Here is a 19,293-nt window from a genome sequence, read left to right on the forward strand (position 1 = left end):
TGTTTGTTTCTCCCCCTTGTCGTGTCCCCCCGCTGGACTGGCCGCTGCCCACCTCGCCCGCCCTGTGGGGCCTGGCACCTTGCCTCGCGGGAGGTGTTGCTGGGGAGCTGGGCTCGGGGGAGCTGTGAAGGCCCTGCAGGCTTGGGCAGCTTCTCTGTGGCCCGTCCCAGTCCACACGTTCTAGGCTGTTGCTGGAGCCCAAGCTCCTGACTCACCATGTCCCTGGAGAAGACACAGGACTGGAAAGGGGGCCGGGCCCTCTGCCCCCGAGGTGCGCAGTGTCCCGGAGAGCCTGAGCCCACCTGCCCCATGGCCGTACTCCTCCGGAGGCGGCCCTCAGGCGTGGGGCAGTTGCCATGGGAATTGTGTATTGGGATCTATTTTGAGACCATCTTGTAGCATGATTTTTATTACTGCCTGGTGTCGGCTGTTGGTTTTTCTCTGTTTTTCCCAAGTGAGCGGGTTTTGACTGGCCAGTAGGTTGGGCCGGGTTTGTTTCTGGCTGCGGCATTGCCCAGAGCACGGTCTGAGCAATTAGTAACAGGGGGGCAGGGGCCTTGCGAGGACCCCCTTCAGAGGACGCGACGTGGCGTCCCTCCCCCGGCCCCTGGCCAGCCGGGGCATCAGTGGGCGGGGCCCGTGCCGTGTGGGACAGATGAGGAACCCAGGAGAGAGTCACCCCTGGGCTCTGGGAATTCGATGAGAGGCCGGGGGTGAGGGACTGGCTATGGCCGGTACCGTGATGAGCGGCTGACATTCACGGGAGCTCCAGCTGCGGCCTGGCCTGATGCGGGGTCTCGCCCACTGCTGGCTCCCGGGGCCCCCGGCCTCCCCCGCATGGCATTCATCGTGCATCTGAGCTTGACCTGTGAGCTGAGAGTGAATTCTCTCAACGTCTGCCTCTCCCACTGGGCTGCAGGCCCCAAGGGGAAAGCTGGGGGCCGTGCTCCTCCCACCATCCCCGCGGTGTGCCTAGCACAAGGGAACCGTGAATAAATACTTGTGAATAAGAGAAAGGATGTAAGCGAGAGGCCTCAGGAAGGGGCTCGATGCTGGCCAAGCCTCTTGCCTGCGGGAGCTTCTGGCGGCATGTCACCTCCCCTGGGCAGGCTTCGGGGTCCTGCCTTGGGGCTACAGAGCAAAGACTCGGCCAGAGGGGGTCCAGGAGGGTGACCCCTAGGAGGGATGAGCCAGGAAAGGGAGGGAGGGAGGTGCTGACCGTGGAGAGCCTGTCTTTGGGGTCAGGCCACCTGGAGCCCAGACGTTCTCTGCACATGGGCTCTCTTTGCTGCCTCTGCTTCCAGGAGGGGCCTGGCAGGTGACCTGCCTGCACGCGTGCAGGCCAGCTGCTGCTCTTATCTGGATATTCTCTTACTGATGCTGTGATTAAAGCAGACATGGATCCGGGAAGGAAGCCCATGGGATGAGCAGGGGACACTCCCACTCCTGCTCCACGTGGCTGGGTGGGGGCCGGGGTCAAGGTGATGCGGCCACAGAACCCCTGCTCGGTGATGGGGACGTCCCCGGGGTCATCATCCAGTCCCGGAGCTGGGAAGACTCTCAGTGGGAGGTCAGGCCGCCCAAACGTGTCCTGTTGCGGTGTTTCTAACTTTAAAAAGCAAAACATTATAATCAGGTCAGCAATACGTGATCATTGTAAGCAACGTTAGAAAGTACAGGTGAGGAAAAAGATCTGATTTCCTACCCGCTGAATCTACGGTTTCTAGTGTATTGGTCCACACTTTTCAAATACATATACAGCCGGCATCTGTTTCCTGTTCTTATTCTTATTTTTATTTATTTTGCAAGAAAACAGGATTGTACTATACTTACTTTCCTGGACCTTTGGTGTTTGCCATTTAGCGTATCCAGAACCTACTCTCATGGATGTAAGTATAATAGTGGACATCTCTAGCCCTGCTTTAATGGTCCATCTTTGCGGTGGAATCCTTTTTTTTTTTTTAACATCTTTATTGGAGTATAATTGCTTTACAGTGGTGTGTTAGTTTCTGCTTTATAACAAAGTGAATCAGTTATACATATACATATGTCCCCATATCTCTTCCCTCTTGCATCTCCCTCCCTCCCACCCTCCCTATCCCACCCCTCTAGGTGGTCACAAAGCACCGAGCTGATCTCCCTGTGCTATGCGGCTGCTTCCCACTAGCTATCTATTTTACGTTTGGTAGTGTATATATGTCCATGCCACTCTCTCACTTTGTCACAGCTTACCCTTCCCCCTCCCCATATCCTCAAGTCCATTCTCTAGTAGGTCTGTGTCTTTATTCCCGTCTTGCCACTAGGTTCTTCATGACCTTTTTTTTTTTTTCCCTTAGATTCCATATATATGTGTTAGCATACTGTACTTGTTTTTCTCTTTCTGACTTACTTCGCTCTGTATGACAGACTCTAACTCCATCCACCTCACTACAAATAACTCAATTTCATTTCTTTTTTGTGCGGTGGAATCGTAACAAGCCATAATGAACTGCTCTCCGGTGTTGGAGATTCAGATCCTTTCAAGTTTTGCTGCTGTAAGGAACGCTGTGATGACTGTCCAGTTCACAGCCCTTTGTACACTTGTCCAATTGTCCCCTTAGGATGCAGTCCTGTGAGTACAATTGCAGTGTCGTCATCTACAACCCATTCTGCTCCATCCTCACAAAAGCTGCCTGGTTGTGACGGTGGAGCCCGTGCTGGGGGGTCCTTGCTGGAGGGCGTGGACGGCAGCTGACGTCCTCCCCCGGAGCTGCTAAGCCCTCTTCGCTTACACGGCAGTTATGCACGTGACCAGGAGCCTCGGGCTTCTCACCTTTGCAACGGCGATAACGCAGTTCACCTCTCTGCATCTTCCTGTAGGTGAAATCTCATGGTACCGGGTCCCTCACGGTGTTGGGCGCTGGCCGTTCTAAGGAAATGCGTGGATGGTGCCTCTGGCCGGGTGGCATCTGGGTCTTCATCCTCTCCATCCCCGGGCAGGGCGAGGTCACAGGAGAGCCGCACACGTCAGCAGGACCTACCCGGGAGTGAATCACTTCACCCTCTGGGCCCCGTGGTGTGTGGGATCGATTTTACAAAGGGACAGGGTTTTGTAGGGATGACAGAGCGGGGGTGGGCATGAACGGGGGAGAGCCAGCGTCCTCCTCTGCCACTTTCAGGGCCCCTTGAGTCTCCTGCAGGTCGTTTAGGGAGGAGAGGAAATGGGGTCCAGGTGAGTGATTGGCGTAATTGCTAAAAAACAGTTCCGGCGTGGTGGGTCAGAGGTGTCAGACTGAGGGATGTGGTGTGTCTGGGGTCTCTGAGCAGCCCCGCTTCGGGAGGGGTTGGTGGGCTGGGGGTTGTCCTGACAAAGGCTTCGTCCATTAGCCTAGCGATTCCCGAAGAGGGGAAGGGCGTCAAGGCAGGTGGGATGTGTCCTGCAGGTGGCAGGGCTCTGGCTCCCACGCTCCCTCGGCCTCCCCAGCCCGTGGCTGGCGGCCCTTCACGTGATCCCGCCCCCCTCGTGAGCCTGTCTTTGGGTCCTACCTTGCCCAGAACCCAGGAAGGGGGCTCTGGGCACCAGGGGACGTTCTTGTGCCTGAGAAGGCAGTTCAGCTGTGATTTGGGGGCCAGAACTGTTCTCAGTTGATGCCAGTTGCAGCCCTGCCTTGGGGAAGGGGTGTAAGGCAGCTTCGAGGCGAGGCTGGGAGGAGGCCAGGGACCCGGGCCCGCGTCGCCTGCCTCGGTCGGTCTGCGTGCTGCTGCTCCTTGGCCCCTGACTGAATCCTTGTCCCGCTCAGGTCGCGGTGCCAGGGAGGCCATCAGGAGGGCTGCAGTCAGAGACGCAGAGGGACGTTGAGGGCGATGGCGGAGGCGCTTGCGTTGGCTCCGGGCAGGGGGATGAGCGGGGAGGGGCCGTGAAGGGTCCCCAAGGGAGTGGTTTCCCTGAGCAGCTGCTCACAGGTCGCCTGGCCTTGGTGAAAAATCCTTTTAATGAAGGTTCCGGAATGGAGACAGTGTCTCAGGATCCAAGCAGGTGGGGCGCAGGCGGAATTTGGTCGCCTTGTCTCCCTGGGTGACACCTCCAGAGCTGTCTGGGCCTCCTGGCTCCCTTCGGGGCTGTGGAGCCGGAGAGGTGACGTTAGGATCGTGCTCAGGGCCCCATGGCCATTGACTCCCGCCCGGCGCCACCTGCCGCCCCGCGTGATCCAGAGATGGTGCCGTCCCCACGCCCCCTACCCCAGCCCAGGCTCCTGAGGGGGAACCCGGTGGCCCAGGCGGCTGCCGCGGGTTTGCATCGGGACCGCCTCGGCTGGTGTCCAGCGGGTGTGTGTGGCCCATCAGCTTGGCGCAGGCATGGGTGGTGGGACGTGATGGGCAGGAGGGCTGCCGGCCCCGCGGGGCCTCTTTGTTTTATCCACAGGTCCGGGCTGGCGTGGGGAGAGCCAGGGTCTGCGGGCTGGCTGGTCTCGGCCCCCCCTGGCTGGGTGGCCTTGTGGGCAGGACTCTCTGTGGGTCCTCGATGTTGTCTGCAGGGAATGGACGGGCCAGCCGGTGGCTCGTGAGACTGCAGGCTGAGAGGGGTGAGGGACACGTTTACCCTGTGGCCCTGCCTGCCCGCCCGCCCACCCCCCCCTTTCCTGGAAAACTGACAGTTCCATGAAGCAGGGAGGGCGGTGCCACCCAAGCTGCGCTGGGCGCTTCTGGTCCTGCCTCTCTCTCCCTTCCCTCCCCGTCTCCCCCCTCCTCTCCCTGCCCCTCTTATCTCTTCTCTCTCTTCATTTCTTTTCCATGATCAGAAAAAAAAGAGGATCACAGCCGCGAAATCGGTTCTCCGTCCACTGCCGTCGTCTGTGGGTCTCTGGTACAGGCTCTGCTGGGCCAGGCCTCTCCCCTTCTGGATGCCCACGGAGACCCCAGCAGAACTGGGAAGACATCCTAAAGATGGGACCTTAATTAGTTTATTTTTTTAAGTCAGTGGACACTCCCTAGGGGCAGCGTCCAGAGGGAGCAAGCTCTCTCCAGGGTCCTGGCCTTGACTTCGGAGTCAGGCTGCTCTGAACGCTTAGCACAGGACCTTGGACGAGCCCCTTGGCCTTGGAGGCCTCGGCTTTTCCCAGTTGTGGGGTGTGTACGGGGGCCCCGGCCTCTGGGGTCCTGGCCAGGATTCAGAGAGAGGACACACGTCCCACACGGGGTACAGTGCGGCCCTCGTTCTGGGAGCTTCCATCACCCTTGGCTGGGCTCCTCCCCCACCTCTGGCCTCTGACTCCGCCCCCGTAGGACGGAGAGCCGAGTCCTAGTGAGAGGCTGCACAGCCGGACCCCAGCCGTGTCTCCTCGCCTGTCGCCTCTGGAGCAGAGGTATTAAGTGCCTGACCCGTTGGAGACCTTCCAGAAGCTGCGGCGTGTTCCTGGTGTGGACCCGTTGCGTAGAGGTGTTTTAAGGTTTGGCGGTTGGTGTTCCGTCGGTGGACGCTTCCCCCTCTGCTGTAGATTCATCGTGTCGAAAGGTCCTCCGTCTCCGCGTCAGCAGTGCGGGAACCATCGCGTGCCGGGTGTGTGCTGTGTTCTCTCCCATGTCGCACGGCTGCTTGTGGAACGTAGGCCTGGGGCCTGACTCCCACCTCACTCAGGCGCCTCTGCGGCTATGCGGCCTTGGCCCGAGCCAGGCCACGCGTCCCCACTGGGCCCTCGACCACCGAGCCGTCGGATGCCGGGTGGGTGGGTGTTGCGCCAGCCTCACATGCAGCCCCAGTGATGCTGCCGTGGGCGGAGGTGGGGGGCCTTTGCTCAAGGGCGAGACCCAGCCCTCCAGGCCAGGGCAAGGCCACGGGCATCAGTGCCCAAGGAGGCACATGGCTGAAGGTCGAAAAACAGGTGGGGGAAACCTAAGTGGGAAGAAATAAAAACCACACTGCCTGTTGGTGAAGAGGTGGTGGGCTTTCAGGTATCAGATACGGTTTGATGTGGATCTGGACTTTTCTGTGGAGCCTTTTCAGATAGCAGGCATTTGAGCACCTGCTGTATGCAACGCTGCTGTGGCTCAGAGCACAGACTCGGGCCGGCTGCCAGGTTCAAGGGCTGGCTGTGCCGCTCATCGGCCTCCAGAGCTGGCTGATGGATGGGGCCTCCCTTGCATCGGTTTCCTCATCTGTAAAATGGGATGATCCAGCTTATAGAGATTGCCAGCGAGGAGCTGACCCATTCAAACCTGCCAGCACCCAAGAGGTAGGTACTCATGTGTCTATATTTATTTCGCACTTCATAGAAAGGGCATATAGCAGGGCTTAAGATACTATTGCGTATTGTTTTAACCACCCTGCACAACAGGCTTTATTCCCATTTTACAGGTAGGGAAACCAAGGCTCAGGAATATTAGGAACTTGGCTCTGGTCACCCGGGCAGTACTTGGTAAAAGCAGGATTTGCACCTCTATTCCTATTAGTCACTGTTATTGGCCCCCAGTTTTCTCTGCTCTAGACTAAGGATGCCTAACTGCCACACGATGCATGGCTGGTAGCCGGGTAGCTGGGATCAGATCCCAGATGCGTCCCCGGTTCTTCCCTTGCAAGATTCAGCTTTGGGTTACGACCCCTTAGTGCATCCCAGGTGTGGTGGTGATGGAGTAGAACGTGGGCATTGATGAGCTTAGCTCCGATGAGATGGGGTAGAGCCGAGATCCTCCCACTCGGCCGCGCTCAGTGTTGTCTGGGGCCAGCAGCGCTGGCCTCACTGGCAGCTGGGCGGACAGGTGAGTCTCAGCCAGACCTTCGTCATCCAAGGCTGCCTTCTAATGAGACCCCCCACCCCCGCCCCGCCAGGGGACTGTGCATGTTCAAGTTGGAGAAGCCTGGTCTGGATGGCGGGCTGGGGGTCATCCTGCCTCGGCTGTTCTGGAGTGCATCTTGGGGTAGTGCCCCTCACCCCCCTTTGCGCCTCCTCGTCCCATTTCACAAAAGGGTAAGTTGTTAGGGGAGGGGTGGGGGGAAGGAGCCAAGCTCCGGGGGACCACCTGTGAAATGTTCCAGGCGGGGTGGGCACCTGGCAGTTGCAGAATAAATGTGCCCCTCACCCAGAAACGTCCGCACACCTGTGAACATGTTACCTTGCACAGCAGGGAGAATTAAGGCAGCAGGTGGAGCCGAGGTTGCTAGCCAGCTGACCCTGAGATAGGAGAGTGTCCTGGATTGTCCAGGGCCCAGGGTAATCACAGGGTCCTTGAAAGAGCGAGACAGAGGCCCGGAGTCACAGACGGCACGTCGTGATGCGAGCAGAGGTGAGAGAGGGAGAGATGGGAAGAGGCTTGGAAAGTGGAGGAAGGGGCCATGGCATCCGACAGCCTCCAGAAGGAGTGCAGTCCTGCTGATGCCTTGGCTTTAGTCTAATGAGACACAGTTCAGCATCTGACCTCTCAAACTGCACACAAATAAATCTGTGCTGTTTTAAGCCACCAAGTTTGTGGCAATCCATTATAGCCACCGTAAGAAGCTGAAACACAGAGCAGATGTCGTCCTGATTACTTTTTTGTTGTTGTTGTTGTTTAAATTTTATTGAAGTGTAGTTGATTTACAGTGTTGTGTTAATTTCTGCTGTTCAGCAAAGTGATTCAGTTATACATATATATATTCTTTTTCATATTCTTTTCCATTGTGGTTTATCCCAGGATATTGACTATAGTTCCCTGCGCTCTACAGTAGGCCCTTGTTGTTTATCTATTCTCTATATAATAGTTTGCGTCGGCCTGAGTACTTTGTGTAGAACTGTGCTGGTACTGGGGTCTGCCCATCCTTGTTTTGGGAAGGAAACATCCTCCAAATCCCTCAGGTAGAACTGCCGAAGACCCCTGGGCGTGGGGAGGCGGGGGCCAGCCTGGTGAGAAGCTGGGGGCAGGGGAGCTTCCTTTTAAACTCCTCACACTGAAGGGTCACCCCAGCCACGCTGGCTCCCAGCCTATTGCCATGGCGCCCCATCCCTGTGGTCCACTCCTGGCCTGAGGTTGGTCCCCTGGCCCCCTCTCCTCCCAGTGCGCCAGCAAGGCCGTGCCCAGCCGTGTCCGGCTCAGCGTAGGCCCTCGTGAGATATTGAGTTGCTGGAACAATGGTGCCCAGTGACGGCCCCCCGGGCTTGACCCTTCCTCAAGGCCAGGAGCAGCTGGGTGAGCAGGGGTTGGGGGGAGGGGGGGCACTGGCCGAGGCCTTAAGCCAGATGTGTGCCCACAGCCCCCTGGGCCTGCCTTGGTTGGAGACTCAGGGTAAGGCCATCCCTGACCGAGTGCCTGTCTCACTCGGCCACACCTGTGCCTTTGGCCCCTCTGAGTCCTCCTCCTGCCTTCACTTGCTGAGCCCTGGGCAGGGAGGGCGGACCACCGGCCTCCCCACTCGCCCCTTCCTGCCCGCAGTGGAAATTCAGGAGCCAAGGGACTGGGGGAGGCCCCGGGCCGGCCCGAAGAGGGGAGGACACCAGACAGTCCACAGGGAGTGGGACAGCTCCGTGGTCCGGAGCCCCAGCAGCGGGGAGAGAGGGGGCTCAGAGCACGGCAGACCCTGGGCCGGCGCTGGAGGAGGGCAAAGCCGCCCGCCCAGGCCAGCACTGTCCAGTCCTGAGCCCCTGGTAGCCTCAGCTGGGATACTCCAGACGCTGTGTCCACCCTGCCACTTGGGCGGTGAGGAATTATAAGGCGATTGTCATGGCAACGGGGAAGCAGGGTGGGGCGGGCTCCCAGAGGGCTGGAGTCTGCAGGCTCAGCCTGCCTGGGCGGTGGGGCCCAGGCCTCAGTCCCAAAGAAGACCTGGGGAGCTGGGCTATCTCCACTCTGAGCCTCAGTTTCCCCATGAAGGAAAGAGGCTGTGCCTACGTCTTGGGGCGCCTGGCAGGCCTGGGTGCTGAGGCAGCAGCCTGGCGGGGGGACTTCTGCTGAGCCCTGGTTCTGCAAAGGGCAAGTCTAACCTCTGTGTGCCTCAGTTTCCTTATCTGCAAAATGGGAGTGCTGTTAGCAGTCATCCTCATAGTTGCCCCACCCGGTGCCTCCAGCAGCGCCCGCCTTGCCCGGGTGTTGGCTCCTCCGTCCTTCCAGTGGTTCAGGCTAGAAACCTCGGCTCCGTTCAACCCAACACCCAGGCTTGTGGCCCACCTGCAGAAGCGACCCAGCATCCAGCCCTCCTCCTGTCACCTTGGCCACACCCTGGACAGGCCACTGGCGCTAGCCTGGCCTCCCCTCACCCTGCAGCTGCCCCGCTGGCCCTTCATCCCCCACACCACAGCTAGACTGAGGGAGATCCGCTAAAGACGGGGTCTGATTGCATGGTTCCGGCTTGCATTTGGAAGGAGATGGAAACTTCTGGAAGGTTTGAGTCAAGTCCTCACAGTGGACCACAAAGCCTTAGGTCCCCTGCCCCGCCTTGTACTCCCCCCAGGAAGCAGGAGGAGAGCAGGAATTCGGTCACCCTGCTCCCTGACACTTCATCTTCCTCCAGCAGAGATGCTGTCCCCTTGGACACCTCTACGTCCTCCGAGATCTGCTCAAAGCCCACCTGGCTGCCTGGCCGTGCTCTCTCCTAGCCCTGACACCCCTCCTGCGTTATCACCTGTGCCCTGACCCCGCCTCACTCCGTCTCACAAACTAAATGGTCACCTCCCCTCCTCAGGGAGCTTACATTCCAGTGGGAGAGAGGCTGTCCCCAACTCTCTGTCCTCAGTGGCTAGAACAGGGCTGGCACATAGTAGGAGCTCAGGGCATGTTTGTGGCATGAGTGGTCCCCGCTGTGTGGCTGGAGGCCCGGGCATGGCTGGTGCTCTGTCGTCCACCGCCCTCGGCCCTGGCTCTGCCACGTTCTAAGTGGGGCCCCAGGAAAGTTATTTGGATCTGAGCATTGTCATTGCATTTCTACCAAAGATGCATGGAAGGTGCCAGTGCTTGTTGGGAGCTGGGGGTTGAGGATGCCCCCCCCCCGGCAGTGGGGCAGCAATGGGGGTTTTGAAGCTGAGGGAACTGGGCTCCTTTTACTGACTGGCTCTGAGACCTCCTTAGGCAGATGGCTTGACCTCTCTAAGCCTTAGTTTTTCCATCTGGAATATGGGGATGGTCGTAGACACAGAAAGTCTCAAAACAGCCTAGGTGCGAGCGACTGTCTAGCGCGCTAAGCCCCTTAATGGCCAGCAGCATGTATCATTGATAATCAATAAATGTATGTTAACTAAATGAAAAATATATCCAATATGTAGGTTTCACCCAGTCATTTTTGTGCTTTATATGAAGGAGTTGGGTCATAATAGCCCCATTCTTCCTTGTCAGCTGTTATTACCAAGTGATTGCTACCTGCGATTTGGCGGTCTAAGTGCTTTTTAGCGATTCTCACATTTCATCAATATAATAATATTACAGAGAGGCTAAGGCTCAGTTTTATTGCTAACACTAGCACCTTCGGAAATGTGTTACTCGCCCAGGGTCACATAAAAATAAATAAAACCGCTCTGACCACTATTTGATCCAGTAGGTAATATTGATACATTTCCATAGTTCAGATATTAAGCCAAGATACGAAGGTGTTCATTGAAATAACTCACTCCCATCCTGTTTTTTCCATCCCATCTGCATCTGTTTTTCCATGTTCTTACTAATAAAGTAGGAATCATTTTTATTAATATCTTGTGTTTCTGATGGAGACACAAACATCTATTATTATCCCCCCTTTCTTACACAGAAGGCAGCATCTCTATTACTGTTCTGTCTCTTGCTTTCTCATAACAATAAACCCCAGAGATCTTTGCATACCAGTACGTAACTTCCCCCCCCTTTTTTTTTTTTTGACATAGGCATAGTATTCCATTTTGCGAATGTACCAGAATTCAGTGAGGTCTCTACTAATTGATGTTCTATTCCTGATAGAAAAGGACTGGAAACAACTCGTGAATGAATAACTTTGTACCAACGTCATTTCATACGTGTGCAGGTGTACCTTGAGGATAAATGTGCAGAAGTGGAATTGCACATGCATTTGTAAACTTGGTAGATGTAGAAATTCCCCTCCATGGGGTTGTACTATTGTGCCTGCCCACCAGCAACCTATTAGTGGGAAATGGTAGTTTGGTGTAGCTTGAGCGTGAGGTTGAGTATCTTTTCCTATGTTGAGTGGTTATTTGTGGTTTTTTTTTTCCTCAGGAAATTGTCTGTTCACGTCATTTGCCCAGGCTCTCAGTTTTGACCCCCCAGGCTCAAATTCCAGCTCTCCAGAACTTGAGAAGAAATAGGGGAATAATAATAAAAAGAGGAGGGGGAACCTTTGAGAAACAGGCCCCCAGGGAAGGAGCCCACCCTCTCCCCTTGCTGATCACTTGGCCACTGCTGTTGGATAGGCAGCAGGCGGGTGCCTCGAACCTGGCACCGGGGTCAGGTCTGTGCTTCCAGGGGCTTGGGGCCCAGTGCCAGAGGGCAGGACAGGGCAGCATTCTCCATTTTTAATCAATGTGCCTGAGGCAGAGAGCAAAGAGGAGAGAAACCCAGCCTGTGCCCTCAATCCTAGGCATGAGCTTTGCTTCAGAAATTTGAAGGGGACCCCTGGGACCAGTAAGGAAAACCTAGCCTGTAGCTGTGTCCCTAGGAGGCGGGGGGCCTTGGGCCAGTCCCCTATGACAGTCAGGGCCCCCATCCACATGGGGTGCCTTGGGGCACAAGCACTTTCTGGCCTATGAACTCATTTGGTACCCACAGGGCCCCCAGTGGCTTTGCATGTGCTGTTCCTCCCCCCCGGGAATGCCTCCCTTGGTAACTTGCCCTGCCTCAGTATTTTAATTTTTACTTTAAAATCACTTCTGATCTTGTCCCCTCGGGGAGCTTCCCAGGGCCGCCCCCTCCACAACCCCCCAGAGAACATTAGTTCTCTCCATGCTGTGTTACCCTCTGAACTTGGGGGTCTCAGCACCTCGGACAGCGCCCGAGTCAGCGGGAACCTAGAGAGCTGGTCCAGGGCCCTGACAAGCCTGGGACTCTGCAGGGAGACGGAAGCTAAGTCACGCAGAGCTCCTGGAACACGGCCTTGCTAGCCGTGACCATGCCATCAGCTCCGCTTGGCAGGTGGGAGAAGGGCTGTGCTCGCAGATGCACTTGCCCCCTTCTCCTGCGGTGGACGGCAGGGAACTCATTCCCAGGCTCCCTTGCGCTCTGGTCTGGGGGATTTTAGCCCAGGGCAGGCAGCGGCAGAAGTTCAAACGGCAGGGTGATGAGAGGGTGCACACTGCACCTTCCCTTCCCCCGCATCCCTGGCAGCGGCTCCAGCTCCTGGTGGAGAGTGCCATGGCTCCTGCTCTGGCCAGTGACCTGACCCTGGCCTGCCTGCTCTCACTGCCCAAGCCTGGTGGCAGCTTCTGGTCCCCACTCTGGGCTGCTTCAGCTTTCTTGTCACCCCCATGACTGGGTGGAATTCCCTCTGTTCTAAATTTTTCAAGTGGGTCCTCGTTTTCTGGTTAGACTCCTAAGAGGATTACACTCAGAGAGGCTCAGTGACCTGCCTAAGGTCACACAGCAGGTTAGGCACACCAGGATGCCTGAGTTCAGTCCTAGCTCAAGCCAGCACCTGCCTTTCCGCTGCTCAGTGCAGCCTGGCTTCCCTGGGAACACAAGGGCAGGCTTCCTGGAGGTGGTGACGTTAGAGCTGAGCCCTGGGGAGGAGCAGGACTTAGTCGAGAGGACCTAGCAGGATGGAGATGGCTGTTCCTTGGAGGACACAGCACGTGCAGTGGAGTGGAGGGGCAAGGTGGTGGGTTTAGAATGGATCCCGAGGCCAGGAAGGCTGCCGGAAGGTGGGGCTGGAAGGGGGAAGCACAGGCTGTGCAGGGGTGGGTCGGGGTGGGGTAGAGCCCTGGCGCTGGGGGGTCGAGCAGGGCTAGGGCATGATCCGATTTGTGTTGGAGAGGACCGTTCTGGCCACTGGATGGTCCGTCCCTTGTGCCAGGGATGGGGAGGCCATGAGGAGGTTGTGGCCTGTGTCCAGGTGAGAGATGATGGTGGCCTGTACCTGGCCAGTGCGTGGAGCCCGAGAGAAGCGACGGGTCTGGGAGAGGCTCATGATCGTTCAGGAAGTCTCTGCGGCGGTAGATGGAGCGTTGTGTGAGTCTGAGCCCCTCCAAAGTTTGGCTTAAAGGAGGAAGTAATCAACCGTTTCCGGGAAGGTGAGGGCAAGGAGGCTGGAGGCTTCCTGGAGGAGAGGCCATCTGACAAGGCTCCGTGCACCCAGCCGCTTGTTTGTCTGTGTGCTCCTCGGGGCTGGGAGCGCCTTGGGGAGAACCGGCCTGAGATGGTGAGGGAGAAGTCAGTGTGGTCCCACCTGAGATGACAGTGGGGGGGAAGCATACCAAGGAGAATGGGGAAGGGTGCTTTGGGCAGGAGGAACAGCGTGGGCGGAGGCCCAGAGGTGAGAACGTGCTTGTTGCCTCTGGACAGCAGGCGTGGCAGGGAGGTGTGCGCTGGAGGAGGGTGGAAGGTCAGGGTCTGGGGCCGAGCCACTTCCAGCTCCCCTCTCAGGCTCCTCCCATTTTGCTTCCTGCGCTCTTGAGGGCCAGGCTGGCGGCGGGGAGAGCTGACAGCTGCCTCTCAGCTCAGATCAGAGCCCCAGTGGGGTTCATTCACCTGCAACTGGGGGCATCAGTGGCCCCTGACCTTGGCTCCTCCGAACCTCCCTTGCTGGGCCTGTGAGAAGAGTGGAGCAGAGGGCCCCTGAGTCACCTGAGTGTCCACCGAGCCATGTGGCTCAGTGCCCATCAGAGGGCGGCCCTAGCTCTTTGTCTGATTTGAACTTCACTCCACCTCCCTCCCAGGGTTCTTGTTCCCATTACACAGATGAGGAAGCTGAGGCTAACAGGGCTCCAGGAACTTTCCCAAGGTCCCCCCAACATTGCTCTGCCTTTCATTTGCTGTAGGTTGAAATCCTCTTTTGAATCCTGTCTTCTCCTCCAGGAAGCCCTCCCTGACTACCCTGCGTTGGCCTGCCACATCTGCTTTCTCCCCTCCGACTCTTTGGCAGAGCCCCTGGATGAGGAGGCTCAGGGTGTGGGGGAAGCAGGCCAGTGGAGTTAGCCACACCTGCTTGTGAGAGTTTAAGCAGTTACTTCCCTTCTCTGGGCCTCAGTTTACTTGTATGAGAAATGGGGGTCACAGTGCCTTCCTGGAAGGGTGGACTGGGGATTCTCCACGTCGTGACACCACAGCACAGGGCTTGACGCCAGTCAGCTCCCTGCTTCCCTTCTGGACCTGGTGGGAGTCCAGCCTCTCCTGCCCCTTCCCTCCCCCATCCCCAGCTCAGGGCTCTAGAAAATCTGCCTAGTCAGGTTTGAATGAGGGAGAGCCAGCCAGCCAGCGTGTCTGGGTGGCGAGAGAGGCTATTTTGGGAACGAGCGGGGAAGGAGTGTTTTGTTTTGTTTGCTCCTTGTGATTACAAGAGGTGGCAGAGTTCTGCCTCTCCTCCCCTGGACACCAAGTGAGGGCTGAGCAAGGGATGGGGAAGGGAAGGAGGGCATGGCTCTCAGCGAGATGGACTGTCAGACTTCCTGACAACTGGAGGCCACATGGGTCTGCAGCCTAACCCCCGTCACTTGTCACTGTCGTCTTGTCCCCAAGCAGTGTCTGAGAGAAAAGGAGTGGAGGAGGGGAGGGTTGAGAAAGCAGGGAACTCAGATCCTGCCACACCAGTGTTTTGTTTCCAGCTCTGCCATCTGCTCGTGCGTCCACCTATCCACCCACTGACCTGTCCATTTGCAACAAACTGTCCTCTTACCCATTCACCCATCCACCCATTTATCTACCCCCCCATTCATCCCCAACCATGCACCCACCCATCCATCCATTTGTCCATATGAACCATCTGTTCATTGAAACAGCTATCCATCCATCCATCCATCCATCCACCCATCTATCCAATCACCCACCCATCTATCCATCCATCTATCCATCCATCCATCCATCCATCCATCCAACCATCCATCTATCCAATCACCCACCCATCTATCCATCCATCTATCCATCCATCCATCCATCCATCCATCCATCCATCCATCCATCCATCCATCCATCCACTCACGCATCCATCCATCCATCCATCCATCCATCCATCCATCCATCCATCTATCCAATCACCCACCATCTATCCACCCATCCATCCATCCATCCATCCACCCACCTATCCAATCACCCACCCATCTATCCATCCATCCATCCATCCATCCATCCATCCACCCACCTATCCAATCATCCATCCATCCATCCATCCATCCACCTATCCAGTCATCCATCCATCCATCCATCCACCCATCCATCCATCCATCCACCCATCCATCCACTCACGCACCCATCCATCCACCCCCCCACCCATCCATCCTTTTTCAGCAGATACCACAGGTGCTCCATAAATCTGTGCTTTGTCTTGTACAAGGCTCCAGGATAGAACGGTAAACAAGACACAGTATTGCCACCCGCCTTCCCCACTAGAGGCCATGATTAAACAACTAACCTGGCATTTAGTGCTTATCTTTCTGGACCTTACAGTATCCCGAGGGGTCTGGAAGATTTGAACCAGGTACTGTGTGAGGGAACCACTGGGGGCCAAACTGAAAGGCTCCTGGAGGGATGGTATCCCAGCTTCGACCCAGGCAGAGTCCAGGTGTCTGCCCAGCACACCTGGTGTCAACTGAGCGAGGAGCCAGCGAGGCCCCGAGGTGGGAGGGGCTTGTTGTCAGGGAGCCTCCCCGAGGTGGGAGGGGCTTGTTGTCAGGGAGCCTCCCCGAGGTGGGAGGGTCTGCAGCTCAGCGAGGGAGAGGGGGAGGGGCCCTGAGGGCTGGAGAGTGTCTGTCTGGCTGGCCATCTGATATAGTCCATGGCACACCTGGACGGGCCTGGACACATGGGCACACGCTCTGAGGCCAGCTTCCTATTCAGAAACTGTCTTCTTTGATCAGGCAGAACTGTCCCCAGATGAAGGGGGCTGGGGCAGCTGGACACTGGGGCACCCAAGCGATTTGGTGCCTTATGTTTTACAAGTAAGTCTTAAAAACCCTCCCCGAGCTTTCCCTGGCTATATAAGCTGAAAATTCAGATAAACCTCAGCTATTCCTAGGTTATGCTTGGACTTAGAGTTTTCTCTTTCTTAAATGAAAGCATCATCCTTTTTCTCATCAGGTGTGTTAACCTGGAAAGCTCTGTTCCTGAGAAAATTGAGTGGACAAGGCCTTGGGCATGAGGCTCAGCGTCCTGGCACTGGATTGCTGTGTGGGCACTGACTTGCTGTGTGGCCTTCGAGCACTCGCTTGCCCACTCTGGGCCTCCACTTCCTCCTGGCTAAAAGGAACGTGGGGATTAGAGCCTGCCACTTCTGCTCTGAGGCTCTGGGGTTGGGGGACTTGGGGGCCGTGAGGCCTTGGGCAGCATGGAGCAGACAGTCTCGGGAGGGTGCTGCCGAGAGCTGACCCGGGCTGGCGTGGGGAGGAGTGAGCTTGTGGGCCTCTGGACAGCGTGGAAGACGGATTCTTTCTGAGCCGATAATACCGCCTTGTGTTTGTAGAGCGATTTATGGATTTTGAAAGCACTTTCCCTTGTGTCATCTGAGTTGAGTTTTGAGTGTCTGTCGAACAAGTGTTTGCATATAGTGGACAAGGGGAAGCCGGGCCCTGTGGGGTCAGAGAGGCAGTGGGGATGGCTCTGCCCCCAGGGGCTCACATTCCCACAGGGGCCCCAGCCCCACCCCAGAAATTTCTGGAGAGAGCAGGAGGAAGGGTAGGTCTCTGGTGGGGGGTTCTGAGTGTGGACCACCAGAACGATGGACCCTGAGATTGGAAGGAGGGTCATCTGCGGGGGGGCGGGGGGACTAGATCAGGCAGGGTCTCGGGGTGGGAGACCTCAATTTGATTCAAAGCAAATCTGACACCAAGAAAGCAGACATTTCAGGTACTCTTTTTATTATGCTAAGGTAAAGCCAATGTGTATAAAGTATGTCCAAACATTTATTCCTGGCCAGGCATTTGTGATCTCTCATAATACAATACTTTTTAGAAGAGTGGTCGGTCTCAGCTACTTGGAAACGGGTCTGGGATCAGAGGCCGACAGGGCCGGTGGCTTGTGTGATGGTTCTGCATCGCTTCCTGCAGCGAACACTGGGCGGCAGGGCACAGGCAGGCCAGCGCTTCTGCACCCCCATGGGCCACACGTGGAAGGAGGGCCCCTGCGGAGCCCCCAGGGAGCAGCCGCAAACTGCCATCACGGCACACAGCGCACCATCCCCGGCCCCCAAGATGCCAAGTTCTGACTCCAGGAGGGAGGGAGAGGCTGCAGCCGGGGTTGGGAGCCCCTGCCTGGTCTTGGCGGCTTTGAACTCAGAGGGACCCTGGGCTGCTGCCAGCCGGGAACCGGGTGTCAGGGGCGCCCAGAGCATGCCACCTGCTGACGGGTGCTCCCGGCAGCCAGTGGCTGACAGCGCTTGGCTGCACAGCGCTTGGTGTATTTATGGACCCATAAAATATTAAATAATCGTCACGCAGCACTTTTTCTCCTGAAAGCTCTTTAGGGTGCATATTTCCCCTATCTGGAAGGCAGAACAAATAACCATTTAATTAGCCCCCAGCTCCCGGCACGAGAATCGTGCCTTTGCAGGACTCCAGGGCCGGCAGCCTCTACCTCTTCCCGCCCCTCACCTGACGGATATCAGGGGAAGCCTCCCCCCAGCTTTTTACGGGGAGGGGTGCTGATGCAGGCAGTAGGCCAGGGGCAGGACAGGGGCTTGAACCCTGAGCCCCTGGGACAGCCGAGGGACCGGGTAGGGAGGGCGGTTCTCCCAAATCGGCCGCCCCACCTGCATGTGATCAGCTCGCCACGCCCAGGTTGCTCAGGTGTTGGTCCTTAAATGCATTTAAGTGGAGAAGCGTTTTTCTCACAAACGAGGACACAGAGCTCTGGAGCCGTCGTGGGCTGAGAAGTGCGTGTCGGGCTTGAAGCCAGGCGAGCTGTGGATGACTCCAGCGTGGTGGTGCCTTCGGAAAATCAGGTCTGAAGCTCCCTGTGTGTCTGATCCTGGGTGGTTTTGTCGCCGGTCTACTGGGAGGGCTCGGCGCCGCGTGGAACCTCTGCTGTGGGTGTTTTTCATCTGCTGGCCACTAGCCTGTGCCCGCCTATCCTACCATTTCATTTAATTTTGCAAAAAGCTGGGATCATGTTACCCAGGTCACAGGGGGTTGAGAGTGAGGACATTTGAGACTCAAACTGGTGACATGGGGGGTTCACAAGATGGGGAAGTTCAGGCACAGAACGGATTTTAGGTGCTTTGGTTGGGGATCTGAGGGCTCAGGTGATGCTGTCAGAGCTAAGAGAGGAGCCCAGGTGTTTCTCTCTGAGGGGGGAGGACGCAGAGGGTGAGTGGGGCTCAAACCGCAGCCTTAGCCGGAGCGGAGACCGCATCCTTATATGTGACGCCAGGGAAAGACTCGGGCCGAGGGTGGGATGGGGCTGTGCTTGGAAGCCCCCCCGCCCCAGGACCACAGACTGGGTGTGTGTGTATGGTGGGGTGTTGATCCTGGAGGTGGACCAGATGCCTGCGTCTCTGACTGTGTGGTCGTTGGTGCCCGTTGATAGAGGTTGAGTTGCGATTGCAGATTGTCCCGCATTCACACCCCCTCCAGGCCTCCCTCTGGCTCCAGCCCCTCCTCGAACGTTTGGTGAACTGCTCACGGGTCATCCAGCCTTGGCCTTGCAGCCAGGAAGAAGTGGAATGGAATTTAAAACGCATTCTCTTGACCCGCAGCCTAATCCAGAGATTCTGGAACTCTCGGTATTAGTAGGAGCAGAGGTTCTTGCGGTTGGCTGGGGCTCCAAGGCCCCCACCCAGCATCACTTGCGAGGGGACGAGGGGCTGGGGGAGTCTCGGTGAGTCTCCGGGCCCAGCCCGTTGAGGGCTGATGGGAGGCTGCTTCCTTTCTCCCCTGTGTCGGCACCAGCTATGGCAGGGCTGCACCCCTCACTGGGCGCGGGCCACCTCACCCACATCTTGGGCAGGGTGTTGCCTTTCCCAGGGACTTCTGGTTGTTGAAATTCACTCTGGGCCAGTTGCAAACTTTCAGTCTGTATCCGGTCCAAAGCCAGTCCCTTCCTGCTATGGTCAGATGGCAAGGACCTGAGGTGGGGAGGGGACGTGGGTCCTCTGTTCACCCTCCTTCCCCTCCCTCCTGGGGGTCGCCTCTCAGTGGAGAGGACAGGGAGGAGGGGGGTGGGGAGAGCAGCCACAAGCACCAGGGTGGGCACAGGGGCACCTCGGCTCAGCCCCTTCCCCTGTCCTAAGGCAGC

General features: G+C 57.2%; 1 protein-coding gene across 1 annotated transcript in view; it reads left to right on the forward strand.

Moving 5' to 3' along the window:
* KCNK9 (potassium two pore domain channel subfamily K member 9) overlaps positions 1-19,293 on the forward strand; it is an 88,074-nt gene that overhangs the window by 26,967 nt on the left and 41,814 nt on the right. The window lies entirely within an intron of this gene.

The sequence above is a fragment of the Balaenoptera musculus genome, chromosome 17 (assembly GCF_009873245.2).
Source record: "Balaenoptera musculus isolate JJ_BM4_2016_0621 chromosome 17, mBalMus1.pri.v3, whole genome shotgun sequence".
NCBI lineage: Eukaryota > Metazoa > Chordata > Mammalia > Artiodactyla > Balaenopteridae > Balaenoptera > Balaenoptera musculus.